Source organism: Myotis lucifugus, unplaced genomic scaffold (genome assembly GCF_000147115.1).
Source record: "Myotis lucifugus unplaced genomic scaffold, Myoluc2.0 scaffold_59, whole genome shotgun sequence".
Classification (NCBI taxonomy): Eukaryota; Metazoa; Chordata; class Mammalia; order Chiroptera; family Vespertilionidae; genus Myotis; species Myotis lucifugus.
The window spans coordinates 4,468,592-4,484,145 of NW_005871107.1; the positions used below are offsets into that span (position 1 = coordinate 4,468,592).

General features: G+C 44.3%; 1 pseudogene; it reads left to right on the forward strand.

The window, feature by feature from the left end:
- The first annotated feature begins 6,947 nt into the window (after positions 1-6,947).
- On the forward strand, positions 6,948-7,447 carry LOC102427628 (annotated as a pseudogene).
- Positions 7,448-15,554: the final 8,107 nt, after the last annotated feature.

The following is a 15,554-nucleotide window of genomic DNA, read 5'->3' on the forward strand; positions in this document are numbered from 1 at the left end:
CTAACACATTTCTAGGTGAGGCTGATTCTGCTGAGTCCTAGCAACGTAAGTAAGTGACGTAAGTGACGGGGCGGGCCCACAGAAGAGGTTTGGCGAAAGACAAGTCCCCTAGAGTGCTACCCTGAAGACTCCCCAGGGGCTGCCAGCCCTGGCGTGCACATATCCTAAACTTCCCACATTCGGGTCTAGCCATAGACTCGCCTACCGCAATCTCTCTCTTTGCCCTCCGGAGCCAGGACCCACACCCTGGGGTTAGACTCCATGGAACTGGCCCAGGCCCTCAGGCTAGGGAACTGGAGCCAGAAAGATGCGGGGAAGTGAAGTGCACCTTTCTGGGCCCCTGGGCAAGTGAAGCGCCCCCACCAGGACCCCTGAAGTCACTCACCTCGATTTCGGCGGGCCCGAAGCTGGGCAGCCAAGCTCACAACCAGGGACGTCACAGGGCGCCGGCGCAAGGGCTGTCGGATATCGAAGAGCAGGACTCTGCCTCTGGAGACCGTATTCATCAGGATTAAAACGCCGAAGCACCTCTCGTACGCGGCCAGCCTTTGGGCCCTCGGGCCTGTGCAGGGAAGCGGGCACTGAGCTACGGGAAGGGGTAGGATGCGCCTGGCAGGACCTCCAAGGGCATGCGGTCCGGGCTCACTCACCAGACAGCATCGGTACCACCCACAGTTCGACGTCAACGACCTCTGAGAAAGGGTCGTCTTGTAATAATGTCAGGGCTTCGTCGCGAAGAAGCCTTATGAGCCAGCCCCAGCGCTGGCGGCGGCGCTGGCGGCGAGCAGGCAGGGACATCCCGCAGGAGCCGTGGGGCTGCCGGGTGCGGGGCGGCCCCCTTATGGCGCCTCGCGCCCCGCGTCTGCGCGCCGCTCCTAGTGCCCACACCTGGTGCTCCAATCCCCCGCCCGCGGGCTCTCCGACGTCCCATTTCTTCGATCGTCTGAAAGCCCATGTCCCTCTCAGCGATGCTCTGTCACGGCCTCTGCCATTCATTCGGTGGCCCGAACACATCCCAGGCCCTCCAGGCTCCAGGTTGGCGAGGTTCCGGGCTCAGGTTAGCCGAGAGAAGGGCGCCTGTAAGTGAGGAGGGGTGAAGGGTAACAGCTGAATGGAACCCGCGTCGCCTCCTAGGATTCTAGGATCCCCAAAGTCTCCACGTAGAAGGCCCTTGTCTCGGGGTCCGCATTCTCCCGCAGCCGCGGAAACCACACCTGCCTTTCTGGGAGTAGCCTGCAACCATGTGCGGATCCTGGCCGTGGAACTCACTGGTGACCTGCAAGCCTCAGAGGCTCCCTAGATGTGAAACCTACGATTAAATGCAAAGCTCTGTGGCTCGAAGGCCCGAGCCCTCCTTCAGAGACCAGGTTCCCCTACTCAGGCATTCCACTTTACAGACTCGAACTTCCGTGCTGAAAGTGTGAACCGAGGGAGATACTGGACGAAGCCAGTCCCCTAGGACCGCAAGGCAGGTGGGGCTCCACCGTGGGCACCGCGTTCCCCGCCTGGCACCCCCAGGCGCCCCGTTTCCCAAGAGCAGCTCCAACGTTCTGATGCTCCAGCGAGGCGCAGCCTCCCTCGCTTCTTTGACCCCAAGCGTTGGGTAACCCCTGGCAATCACTGGAACCGTCTGACCAGCGGATTCACAGCTGGATGGAGTTGGTGCAAAGAGGTTGATGCATGGCCCGCCGGCGGAAAGTGAGATCCCATCCCTGGCGCTTTAGGTTGCACCTGGCGCACCACCTTTGTGGATGTGGATGAACTTTCTCATCTGCCTTTCAACCGCAGATCTGCCTTTAAACGCTTATATGCAGTCTTTTGCGTTGTGGTGGTGCAATTGATAGAATTCGCACATAAGTGGCGCCATTTCAGTGAGGGGGGTTAAGTGTTGGAATTTTTTGCAGGATCTATAATAATTTCCCCAACCTTGCCTTTTCACACCTGTTCTTCTACTCTGTTTATCACAGATTATTTGTTTTCCCTATTACATGCAAACAAAAACAAATATTGCTGGGTTTCCATCCTCTGCCTTGCCCGGCAAAAGGTCCCAAAGTACCTCTCCTTCAGCCACTGGCAGACTTTCTTCCCACATCCCAAAGACATGTGCAATGTGAGGTGAATTGGCACATCAAACTATGTGTGAGGGTGCACTCTGCAATGGAGTAGCTCCCTGTCTAGCATTAGATCCTGCCTTTCACCCTGAACTGCCAGGATAGAGTGCTGCCACGAGAGACCTGGGAATAAATGGGTTGGAAAATCATTATCTTAATCTTTCTTAAATGTATGTACATATACATTTACTTCAGTGTTTAATAGTAGAAATGTTTGGGTCTGTTTCTCTTTTCTTAATTTTTAATTTATATTTATTTATTTTTTTAAAAATATATTTTATTGATTTTACAGAGAGGAAGGGAGAGAAATAGAGAGTCAGAAACATCGATGAGAGAGAAACATCGATCAGCTGCCTCCTGCACACCCCCCAATGGGGATGTGCCCGCAACCCAGATACATGCCCCTGACCGGAATCAAACCTGAGACCCTCCAGTCCGCAGGCCGACGCTCTATCCACTGAGCCAAACCGGTTTTGGCTAATTTATATTTATTGATGAGAGAGGGAGAGAGAGAGAGAGAGAGAGAGAGAGAGAGAGAGAGAAGCATCGATTTATTGTCCCACGTATTCCTGCATTCATTGGTTGCTTCCTGTAAATTTCCTGACCAGAGAGTAAACCCAAAGCCCTGGCATATCGGGAGGATGCTCTAACCAATTGAACAACCCAGCCAGGGCCAGAAATGTTTGGGTCTTTATTTAGAAGTTAGTTGATGTTTGTGTGACCAGAAATATGCCATAGGAACTTAACTCTTTTTCTCTCTCTTTTTTTTCTTTTCATTTAGCCTATGGCAAAATTGGTTTCCTTATTTTCCAAAAACTTATTGAGGATATTAAATTAGGACTTAATATAATCATCTTTTACTTGCAAGAAATAGAGAAAAAAGCTCAAGTATTTAAGGCCTATTAGGCATAAACTATTGCTGGTATTATTTTTACACTAGAGGCCCGGTGCATGGATTCGTGCACCAGTGGAGTCCCTTGGCCTGGCCTGCACTCTCTCGCAATCCAGGACCCCTCGGGGGATGTCGGATAGCCGGTTTCAGCCCAGCCCCACAGGCCCAATCCAGACAGGAGGGAGCCTGATCCTGTGCATTTAGTGTCTGTCCCCTATGGTCAGTACACGTCATAACAACTGGTCAACCGGTCATTCGGTCGTTCAGTCATTTGGTCACTTAGGCTTTTATATATATAGACTAGAAGCCCCGTGCACAAAAATTTGTGCACTGGCAAGGGAGGGGGGTCCCTCAGCCCAACCTGTGCCCTCTCACAGTCTGGGAACCCTTGGGAGAAAACCACCTGCTGGCTTAGGGTCGCACCCTGGGTGGCAGATGGCATGTCCAATACCGCAGTGTCTGCCCCATCTCCCCCAGTCACATATGGCAGGCCCAGATCCACGCTGGGGCGGGCGGTGGCTAGGGATCTCACTGCCACCCACCCCGCCCACCCTGCCCAAGACATGCAGGCCCGGATCCCGAGCTGGGGCAGGTGACAGCTCAGATCATGCTGCCACTCACCCAGCCCAAGACAGGCCAGGCCTGGATCCCGCGCTGGGGCAGGCAGCAGCTCGGATCGTGCTGCCACCCACCCTGCCCACCCCGCCCAAGACACTGTAGGCCCGGATCCCACGCTGAGGCAAGTGGCCGCTCAGATCCTGCTGCCACCTGCCCCGCCCACACTGCCTGACCCTCCCCGCACACGGCAGGCCAGGATCTCGTGCTGGGGCGGTGCAGCAGGATCTGTCTGCAGTATGCAAATTAGCCTCCATCTTTGTTGGTGGTTAATTTGCATATTGTGCTGATTAGCCAATGGGAGGTGTAGCAAAGGTACGGTCAATTACCATGTTTGTCTATTATTAGATTAGACTGGAGGCCCAGTGCATGAAATTCATGTACGGGGGGCGGGGGAAGAGGGGTGTTCCTCAACCCAGCCTGCACCCTCTACAATCTGGGACATCCCTCTCACAATCCAAGACCACTGGCTCCTAACCTCTTGCCTGCCTGCCTGCCTAATTGCCCCTAACTGCTTCTGCCTGCCAGCATAATCGCCACCTAACCGTTCCCCTGCCAGCCTGATTAACGCCTAACTGCTCCCCTGCTGGCCCGATAACCCCCAACTGCCCTCCCCTGCCAGCATCTTGTGGCGGCCATCTTGTGATGACGTTGCGGTGGCCATCTTGTGTTGACGTTGCGCGAGGGTGTCGCGTGGGGGCATGACGCCACTTAGGCTTTTATGTTTTTATTTTTTTATTTCTTTATTGATTAAGGGATTACATATGTGTCCTTATCTCCCCATTGCTCCCCAGCTCCCCACTCATGCCCTCACCCCCCTATAGGATGAGTGTTTTATGGAAAAATGCCTCTCTACTCACCCCTATATCCCACCCCCATCCCCATCCTTTTCTCCACTAGTGGATGAGGAAGGATAGAAGCACCCTCTCCTCTTAATGTACCTGCCTTCATTCTTTGCATTACAGTGACTACTTTTAAGATAATGCATTTCTACCCTGGCTGGTTTGGGTCAGTGGAGAGAGTGTCGGCCTGTGAACCAAAGGGTCACAGGTTCAATTCCAGTCAAGGATACGTACCTCTGTTGCAGGCCTGGGCCCTTAATTTTTTTCATATCAACTTTATAATAAAACCAAGTTGAGCAAAATAAGTTATCCAGGGGTGTGCTGTATTTCCTTTTTAGTTTAGAAAAGCCAAGCTCATAGCCCCGTCAGTATGTGTGGCTTAGTGGTTGACCATTGACCTATGAACCAAGAGGTTACTGGAGGTGACTAGTTTCTCTCACACCAATATTTCTCTCTGTCTTTCCCTCTCTTTTCCACTCTCTAAAAATCAATGGAAAATATCCTCGGGTGAGGATTAAAAAAAAAAAAAATAGATAAAGCAGTTCTGAGCCAAAGGCACTGAACCATATTTTAAAAGACTACTTATTGCTCTAACCAGTTTGGCTCAGTGGATAGAGCGTCGGCCTGCGGACTGAAAGGTCCCAGGTTCGATTCCGGTCAAGGGCATGTACCTTGGTTGCGGGCACATCCCCAGTAGGAGGTGTGCAGGAGGCAGCTGATCGATGTCTCTCTCTCATCGATGTTTCTAACTCTCTATCCCTCTCCCTTCCTCTCTGAGGAATCAATAAAATATATTAAAAAAAAAAAAAAGACTAGTTATTTTCATGCCCTTCTAATAGACTACAGGCCCAGTGTATGAAATTCGTGCACAGGTAGGGTTCCTAGGCCTGGCCGCCTATCAAGGCCAATCTATGGGGCAACCAGCGGGCAATTGGGGCTCCCCGCTCACACCCTCCTTGGCTGGCCTAGCACTGCCCGCTCACCAGCCCTGCCCCCCGCTGCTGCCACTGGTCGCCTCTCTCTGTGGAGTGACTGGTGGGGTGTTCAGGGGGCCCCCTGTTGGCACCCACCTTGGCTGGCGGCCTGGCGCCACCTGCTCCCCAGTCCCACCTCCCACCTCTGCCACTGGTGGGGGCCTGTGGGCTGGGGGCAGCTCCTGCTTTGAGCATCTGCCCCCTGGTGGTCAGTGCACATCATAGTGACCGGTCGTTCCACCAGTCAGTCAATTTGCATATTAGGGTTTTATTACAGAGGATATTACTCAGCAATGAGAAGGAACGAGCTATCAAACCACAAAAAGCCATGGAGGAATCTAAAATGCAGATTGCTAAGTGAAAGAAGTCTGTTTAAAAAGGTTACATATTACATATATGATTCAAAAAAATACGACAAATCTGGAAAAGGGAAAACTATGAGAGAGTAAAAAGGTCAGTGGTAGCAAGGGGCTTGGGGAAGAGATGAATAGATGAAGTACAGGGTATTTTAGAGTGGTGAAACTATTCTATATGATACAATAATGGATACATGATAACATGCATTTGTTAAGTCATGGAACTTTACAACAAAAAGGGTCAATTGAGTAACGGATTGGAGTTGGAGACATCAGTAGAAACTCATTTTTAATTTAATAGATACAGATGGTTAATATAGAAATATTTATAGATACATACACAGGTTAGTAAACACATACATTTCCTTGCTCTGTCAGCTGAAATGGCCTAAAAGAAACACTCCAGTAGAAATGAGCACATCTAGCACCAAGATTTTGGCTTCTAATACCATTCTCCAATAAAAGGGTTCCTTGGAAATTGGCCAATTCTAGAACTAGGCAGGAAATATACACTATGAGCCTGAAGCATCTTATAATACCAGAAAGAAAGGAAATGCTAAAAAAGAAAAAATTGCTGGGGTTACATCAAAGGAACACGGGTGCCAAGTGAAAGAGTTCCCAATGGAAACAAAGCCAAACTGGAATAATTTGAACAAAAGAAATAAAGTATTGTATTATAACCCAAAGTATAAAATAAAGACCCATGAGTCCATACTGATATAAATAAATGACTGCATAAATTAATAAATGCAGTAGAGACAAATGTCCTATACAAAAGAATTTAAAATAATTATGTAGATACTCCACCCTAAGCATACATCTTCACTCCTTAAGTATGGGCCATGCCTAGTCACTTCCTTCCAAAGAGTACAGCCTGGAAAGGGGAAGGGGAACAGACAGGGAAGAATAGCTGTAACCTGGAGAATCCTAACAAACACTACTTTAACCAGGTGATCAAAGTCAATATCAATAGTCATTTTGTTGATAGTATACCCATTGACATATGATGAAAATGGCATTGATTTCTGTGATCTTTCTCCCAAAAACCCAGTTCCCCTGTCTAATCACGAGAAAAACACACAAACTCCAGTAGAGGGGCAGCCTACAATACATCTGGCCAGTATTTCTCAAAAACAGTCATCAAGGTTAGCAGCAACATGGAGGCAACTAGCAGAACTAAAAAGCCACTTGATACTGAGATGGCGTGTGCCATGACAGCAATGCAGCATGCTCAAGTCTACAACAAGCTGATTTCATCAGTTGACCCATAGTTCTTGAAACTCACTAAAGTGGATGATCAAATCTATTCTGAATTTCAGAAAAATTTTGAGAATATTTGGACCCAGAAGAACTCAAATCAGTATCAGCTAAAGAAAAGTGGAGACCATTCTGTTTGAAATTTGAGGGGGTAATAGAAGACTTCAACTATGGTACTTTGCTGCAACTGGGTTGTTCTCAAGGTGACACTGAGGAAAACACCATCTCTGCCATTGAAATTACTGAGAACCAGGAAGGCCATAAAGCAGTTTACACCAGTGTTTAGGACAAAGAACAAGTAAAGGAGCCAACAGAGAAGAAAAACAAAACCAACAAAGGAGGAGAAAAAGAAAAAGAAACCAGCAAAGAAAACAACCACAGTGATGAAACATCTATGTAAGGAAGAAAGTAAATAGCACTCTAGAAACTGACTAAACTGAGTATGCTACTTACACAGATCCCTGTGGTTAAATGTATGTCCTTGTTCAATTGAAGGACATGCAGAAGGACATTTTTTGTAGCCTAATAATCAGGAGCTGTTCTGGTTGTTCTTTTGTATGAACTGGCTTAAAGCTTATGACTGGGGTCATAGTTGATTAGTTTTTTCATTTTATTATTTTTAATCCTCACTGGGGGAGTGAGGATATTTTTGCCATGGATTTTTTTTTTAGAGAGAGTGGAAGGGAGGGGGGAGGGGGGAGAGAGAAACATGACGTGAGAAAGACACATCCATTGGTTACCTTTCACTTGCTCCCCAAATGGGGCCGGGGATTGAACCCGAAAACAAGGTAAATGCCCTTGACTGGGAAATAAACCCAGACCCTTCAGTCCATGGGCCAACGTTCCAACCACTGTGCAAAACCGTCCAGGACGATTGTTTTTTGGTATATCTTTTCTTGATTCTCACCACAGGTCAAGTAAGATTTTGGTTCTTAAAAAAAAGTTATCAAAACCAACAAATTTTAGTTGATTGTCCAATCTCTAGGTATCTTTTTAAATCCCTTAAATTGAACAACAGACTTCCCTGTAATGAGCAGACTATAAATCCCATGAGTTTCCTACCGTATGTTTTAGCAGTGCAGCTGGCTTACTCAGCATGTACCTGGAACAGAGTGAACACATACTCATTGAATTAAAATAAACCCAATCACACACCGCTTCAGAAAATGTTTGTTTTAAATAAAAATATATCAGTTTTATATGCTAAGAGATAATAAATCTTCCTCTCTGCCAGTCTTGCTTACTGCTTCATAAATTGGGATCCATAAAGGTAGCAATAAAATCTTAGAAGACGTTTTAATAACTGAAAAAGCCCAACAGAGGTACGTTTACAGAGAATAAAGCTACTCAGGATAATAAAAGTGCTAGGTATGCCCTGGCTGGTTTGGCTCAGTGGATAGAGCATCAGCCTCAGGACTGAAGGGCCGGGTAGTTTGGGGTGTTTTTTTGTTGGTAGTTGATGCTGCTTCTTGCTTTGCTTTAGTCTGGAACTATAGCAGACTGTATGGCAACTGCTCCCCTTCTGCAGAGCCAAGGTTCTAAACAGCTGTTGCATCAGTAAGCCCTTGAATTAGCCAAACCAGCAGGCTGAGACTCATGCCATTCCCCATGTCACAATTCTTCCTACCTATGAGAAAAAGGATTTGATAAATAGCAACTAAGAGAGCATGGCAGTTAAGTCTTGAGCCATTCTCTTCCAAAACAGAATTTACATGACTTACAACTTACAGTACAGATTGATGTGAGAAAGAAACATCAACCAGTAGCCTCCTACATATGCCCCGATCACCCCAACCAGGGATCGAACCCTCAACCGAGGTATGTGCCCTGACCGGAATCAAATCTGCAACCTTTTGGTGTTTAAGGACAATGCTCCAACCAACTGAACCACCGGCCAGGGCTCCAACAGACCTATGAGGCTATGTCCTCAGAGCTTGACTGTTGCCAACCACTCTTTCTACAGATCTACCACTCCAAAGAAGGGACAAGGGCTTCAACTTTGTTAATTCTGAAACAAGTCAATAAAAACCTCATTAGCAGAGGACTGGCTTACAAACCAATATGAGTAACATCTGATTATTACTGAATACTATCCTGAGTTGGAAATAAAGAGATTTTCACCAAAAAAAAAAGATTTTTTTTAACTTCTCAATCATATACTCACTGCCATTTAAAAAAAAAAAATTGATAAGTTTAGGACCTGGTAAAGAAATGGGTGTGTCCTTGACCTCTGGCTACAGTCACCTAAACCATCTTAGACTTACTTCAGAGGGAGGCTGCAGAACTCCCCCAGACTGAGCACAGTTGTGAGACTTGACCTCAAGTAAATTATAGTTATTATGCTGAAACATGATAGGTAGATGAACTTAGAAGTTCTTCCCTTTCCTCTTTTCCTTTTAAATCCTTAATAATCTGTGGGAAATTTTAAGATGAAGAGTGTGCTGAAAAGTGCCTAAAAATTCCAAGACGAAGACCACTTTACCTCCTAAATGAGAATCCAGGAACAGGGAGCGTTAGAATCCGCATAAATAAGATTCTTGCTCTACCTAGTGGCCAACAATGGGATTAACCTGAAACAAGAAATTTGCCAAATTTGCAGACATGAGCATTCTTAACCAAAGGTGAGGGGTTGAGGGGAGGTATGTCCACATGCTAAGGTAAAAGAGCACTAGGTAAAACAAGCATGATCAAATGTTAGTCTTTGGCAGTACTTGTGTTTTTCAGCTCTACTCTTCAAAGATGACCAAGAAGAACTGACTGACCATCTATTTTAGAATTAGTCCCAAACTAAATGTAAAGAGAGAGTTGGCTATTTACAACATAAAAGCATATTAACAGAAACAATCCTTCAGAGCAAATAGGAGTGCCTGGAAAGCAAAAAAACCTTCATAGCCAGAATTGACAGATAAAATACAAGATGTCCAGTTTTTTCTGAATTTTAGATAAAAAATTTTTTATACATTCCAAATACCTAAAACTTAAGGACTTTTCATTTCAACAAATGAGAGGTTCCCAGATTGGGGGGGGGGGGGGGCAAAATGACTGAAAGTGGTCAAAAGGTACAAACTTCCAGTTATAAAATAAATAAGTGCTGGGGATATAATAGCATGGTGACTATCCTATATAATAAAGAGCTAATATGCTAATTAGACCAAACAGCAGAACGACCATCCAGATGACCTTCCGACCTTCTGGATGAAGCTGAGGCTGCAAGGGGCTGCGAGGGCCAGCTGGAGCTGAGAGGGCTGGCCAGGCCCCTTGCACGAATTTTGTGCATTGGGCCTCTAGTAGTTAATAATACTATATTGTATTTTAAAGTTGCTAAGAAAGTAGAGTTTATTTATTTATTTATTTATTTTTAAATATTTTTATTTTGATTTTAGAGAGGAAGGGAGAAGGGGAGAGAGATAGAAATATCAATGATGATAATCATTGATCAGCTGCCTCCTACACACCCCCTGCTGGGGATCTGAGACTGCAACCTGGGCATGTGCCCTTGACTGAAATTGAACCCAGGACCCTTCAGTCCCTCAGCCTGGCCTGCACCCTCTCGCAGTCCGGGAGCCCTCGGGGGATGTCTGACTGACGGCTTAGGCCCCCTAAGCCATCAGTCAGACATCCTTAGTGCTGCCACGGAGGTGGGAAGGGCTCCCACCACTGCTGCTGCGCTTGCCAGCTGTGAGCCCAGCTTCTGGCTGAGCAGCACTCCCCCTGTGGGAGTGCACTGACCACTAGGGGGCAGCTCCTGCATTGAGCGTCTGCCCCCTGGAGGTAAGTGCGTGTCATAGTGAGCGTTATTCTGCCGTTTGGTCCGTTTGCATATTAGCCTTTTATTATATAGGATTATCTTGACATTTGAAACTAATACAATGTTCTATATCAATTATATTTCAATAAAAAGACATAAAAATCACATCATGAAATCATCAAATGGATGACAGATTTTGAAGAAGACACTTAAACACCAAAAACAACAACACACACACACAACGGAATATTGATATATAGATCATGTAAGGAATTCTTTAAAATAAACAAAAACAGTGCAGATCTCAATAGGAAAATGGATAAAGAATATGATTAGGCAATTCACAGAAAGGGAAAATAAATTACTTATAAGTGTGTGAGATGATCTTCTGAGGTTAAAAAATGCATATTAAAACAATAAGATACAGAAAAAGTAAGTCAAAGGACCAAGACTACCTGACTTCAAGACTTACTTTAAAGCAACAGTAATTAAGACAGTGTGGTATTGGCAACAGAATGGACAAATAGATCAATGGAACACAATAGTATCTGAAAGTGATAAAGAAAAAAAAGGCTATGGAATCTGCTTGAGATTTTATTTCAGGTGTGTGGAAAAACAATTTGAGCAAATTTAATGGGGAATAGTGAATGAGAAAAAAGTTACTTCTTGCTTGCACTGAACCAAGTGGAATTCAATAAAATACTGGTTACACGTATTTTATCTACTAGATACAAAGAAAGAATGGTTAATAAGCAGTTTGAGAAAAAGAACAGTAAGAGCAACAACAAGAATAGTGAATATTGCCCTGGCTGGATAGAGCATTGTCCAGATATGCCAAGGGTGTGGGTTTGATCCCTGGTCAGGATATGTACAAGAAACACAATGAATGCATAAATAAGTAGAACAACAAATTGATATCTCTCTCTCTCTCTCTCTCTCTCTCTCTCTCTCAAGTCAATAAATATTTTTTTTAATTTTTTAAAAGAATAGCTAATGTTTATAGAGTGTTCAATACCTGCCTGATACTTTTCTAAGTCTTTAAATATATTAACTCATTTAATCCTCTTCACTTCACAAGATACTATAGTTATAACCCCCATTTTTAGATGGAGAAACCAAAGCAGTTGTGCTAAAAGCCCATGATGCCTAATCTAGATTTAATGTCTGATCTAATTGCAGTTTCAACCTCTCCCAGAAATACAACCTTAATCAACCAGTTTGAAATCAACCAGCTCCAGCCAGGCAATGTCACATGGGCCCCCTCCCTTCCCCATAGAAAAAAAGAAGGAATTTGCATGATAAAAAAAACAAACAAAAAAACCCTCTTCTCTATTCTTTCCCTAAATAAAAGATGTCCCTGACCAAAAGTAATCTTTCCTTTGTCATTAGGTCCCTTGTCCCACCCTTCTTTCTATAAAAACCTTCCATTTTGCACAACCCCTCAAAGCAGCCTTTTGTTTGCTAGATGGGATATTGCCTAATTCATGAATTGCTTAATAAAGCCAATTAGTATATCCAAATGTACTCAGTTAAATTTTGTCTTTAATCTTTTGTTTTTTTAAACTCAGAATTGTTCCTTTCCACAGAAATCTTTTTGTTTTCTGCCTTTAAAAAAAAGTTTATTGTTGAGTATTACAGATGTCCCCTTCACCACCCTATTGTTTATGTTCATAGGTAATATATACATTCATATAAGATCTTTGGTTAGCCCTAACCGGTTCAGCTCAGTGGATAGAGCGTCAGCCCTCGGACTCTAGGTCCCAGGTTTGATTCCGGTCAAGGGCATGTACCTTGGTTGTGGGTACATCCCCAGTAGGAGGTGTGCAGGAGGCAGCTGATCGATGTTTCTCTCTCATCGATGTTTCTAACTCTCTATCCCTCTCTCTTCCTCTCTGTAAATTATCAATAAAATATACTTTTTAAAAAAAATCTAAAAAAAAAAAAGATATTTGGTTAATCTTTTCCCACCCTCCACCCCCTGAAATTCATCCATCTGTTCCATGTTTTCATGCTTCTGGTTCTATTTTATTCATTGGTTTATTTTGTTCATTAAATTTCTTGTTCATTTATTTTTATTTTTAGATTCAATTGTTGATAAATATGTATTTATTGGCATTTTATTGTTCATATTTTTAATCTCTTCTTCCTTTTTTTAAAATTTTTGTTGTTGTTCTTAATCATCACCTGAAGACATCCTTCCTTTGATTTTTAGGGAGAGTGGAAGAGAGAGGGAAAGACAGAAACATCAATGTAAGAGAAACACATTGATTGGTTGCCTCCTGAACAATCCTGTGGGCTGGGGAGGAGCCTGCAACCAAGGTACGTGCCCTTGACTGGAATCGAATCCCGGGACCCTTTGGTCCACAGGCCGATGCTCTATTCACTGAGCCAAACCAGCTAGGGCACTTCTTCCTTTTTTTTAAAGAATACCCTTCAACATTTCATGTAAACTGATTTCGTGTGAACTCCTTTAGCTTTTTCTTGTCTGTGAAGCTCTTTATCTGACCTTCAATTCTAAATGATAGCTTTACTGGGTAATCTTGGTTGTAGGTCCTTGCTCTCCATCACTCTGAATATTTCTTGCCACTCCCTTCTGGCCTAAACACTTAATCTGTGGAATCTGATGCAATCTTGAAAAAGAACAAACCTGGAGGTATCACACTCCCTGATTTTAAACTATATTACAAAGCTATAGTGATCAAAACAATGTGGTATTAGAGATCTTGCTTTCCAGCATCATCATCAGTTTGACTCAAATAAAATCTTACAGAAAAACAATGTGGTAACAAACAAAAAACAACAACAATGTGGTATTGACATAAAAACAGACACATAGATCAAGAAACAGAATAGAAAGCCCAGAAATAAACCCTCACTTTATATGGTCAGTTAATCTATAAGGGGGTAAGAATACACAATGGAGAAATGATGGCCTCTTCAATAAGTGGTATAGGGAAAACTGGACTAGATTTTTAGAAAACTCACTACCTGCTGAAAACCCATGGGTGGCTTCCTCTGCTCTTAGCACGGTCAGCAAGACTCTGGGCCAACCTGCTTCCCCACCTCCCTTTCTGGCCCTGCCCCCAGGTCTCTAGGAGGCTGGGGGTCACTGCTGCCACTCTGCTCTCACCCGGGAGTGACTTCCTCCTAGAACCTTCCTTGACCTTGTTCAGGTCAAATTCCCATTGCCATTTCCCAAAGAACCTCGAGCTTCTCAAAAAACAATGGAGTCATAAAGTCACTGCCTCTTAGATCCGATTAATGCCCCAACCAGATTGTAATCTCCTGGAGGGCCAGGCCCTTCTGTTATCAGAGGTTGGTAAACTTACTCCAGCCCACCCACAGCAGCAGAGACCCCATCCCCAGAGGTCCTTGGTCCCTGGAGTCCAGGCAGATAGTCCCCTGGGGCTCAGGAGGAGAATGAGATCAGTTTGGGCTCTCCTAGGAGCATTCACACCAGCTTGGAACCTTCCCCTTCCCTTCTCCACTCAGATGAATCCTGGGGAGGGGAAGTGATTGATGGGTCTTGATTTTCTAATTAGTAAAATGGTAATATTGAGAGAATTGAGTTAATGCACCAGGTGGTTTGAGTTCCACTGGCAATCAGTGTTGTCTATTGCTAGCCACTTATAAACCAAAGGATTTCACTAGATTGGGTTTCATTTTTGTTTACAGTTCTACATACAATCATTCATTGCCCACTGACTCTGAAGGGTGCACTAGCTGAGGGTAATTTGAGGGTCCACAAAGCAGACTCCATCTCGAAGTACTAAAGACAGGAAGACTCTTCACCTAACAGCCTAGCAAAAAAAAGTTTGCCAGTTGTCTCTGGGTGAGGTTGTGGGGAAACAGGCAATCTTATATATATTGTTGCTGAGTGTGAAATTATTTCAACCCCTTTGGAAGGCAAGTTAGTAGCATCTAGCAAAATTATATATGGTCTTTCCCTTTGGACCAGCATTCTGTGAATTTAGCCTATAGTTGTCTGACAGACATGCCATCAGAAGACATCTCATTATTAGTCTTCTCTTCCATTATTGGTCAATCTCTAAGAATAGTCAACACTTGCTAGAGTGTGATGCTTGTTTTAAGTCCCCTACCTGTATTAACAGCTAACCCTCACAACTTCATGTGGAGTCAGATGCTGTTATCTTCAATTTGGAGACTGAGAGGATAGAACAACTTGACTAAGGTCATAGGGCCAGAAAGTTCCCCAAGTGGGACTCATTTTGGTTTGGAACTACTAAGCTAGTCTCTACTAGGGAAAACTGTAGTCCCCATTCTGATGAACCCTCGACAAATCAGGGGTGATCCCTACCTAGAATAATGCCTTTATCTACCTGCAATTTCACATACCCTTTGCGAACCCCTGTAAGTGTGGTAGAGAACCCCAAAGCCCCTTTCAAGAGGTCTGTTAGGTATGTGGAAAAGGAGAAACTATCTGTAAGGCTGAATTTTCTTCAAATTTCACCTAAATAACATTCTGCAGCAGACTGAAGATGAGAACCGAATGAGTTTACAAGGATATAAAACTGCTATACTAACAAGTTATTGACACTTCTGTATTTTGCTATACTAACAAATTATTGACACTTCTGTATTTGTTATATAGAATAGTTGCTTTTCATTGTATACATGTTATGTTAATCTATTATAGGGCTATTATTTTTTAAATCTTACCTGAGGATATTTTTCCCATATGGGTTTTTTAGAGAGTGCAAGGGAAGGAGGGAGGGAGGCGGGAGAGAGAAAGAGAAAC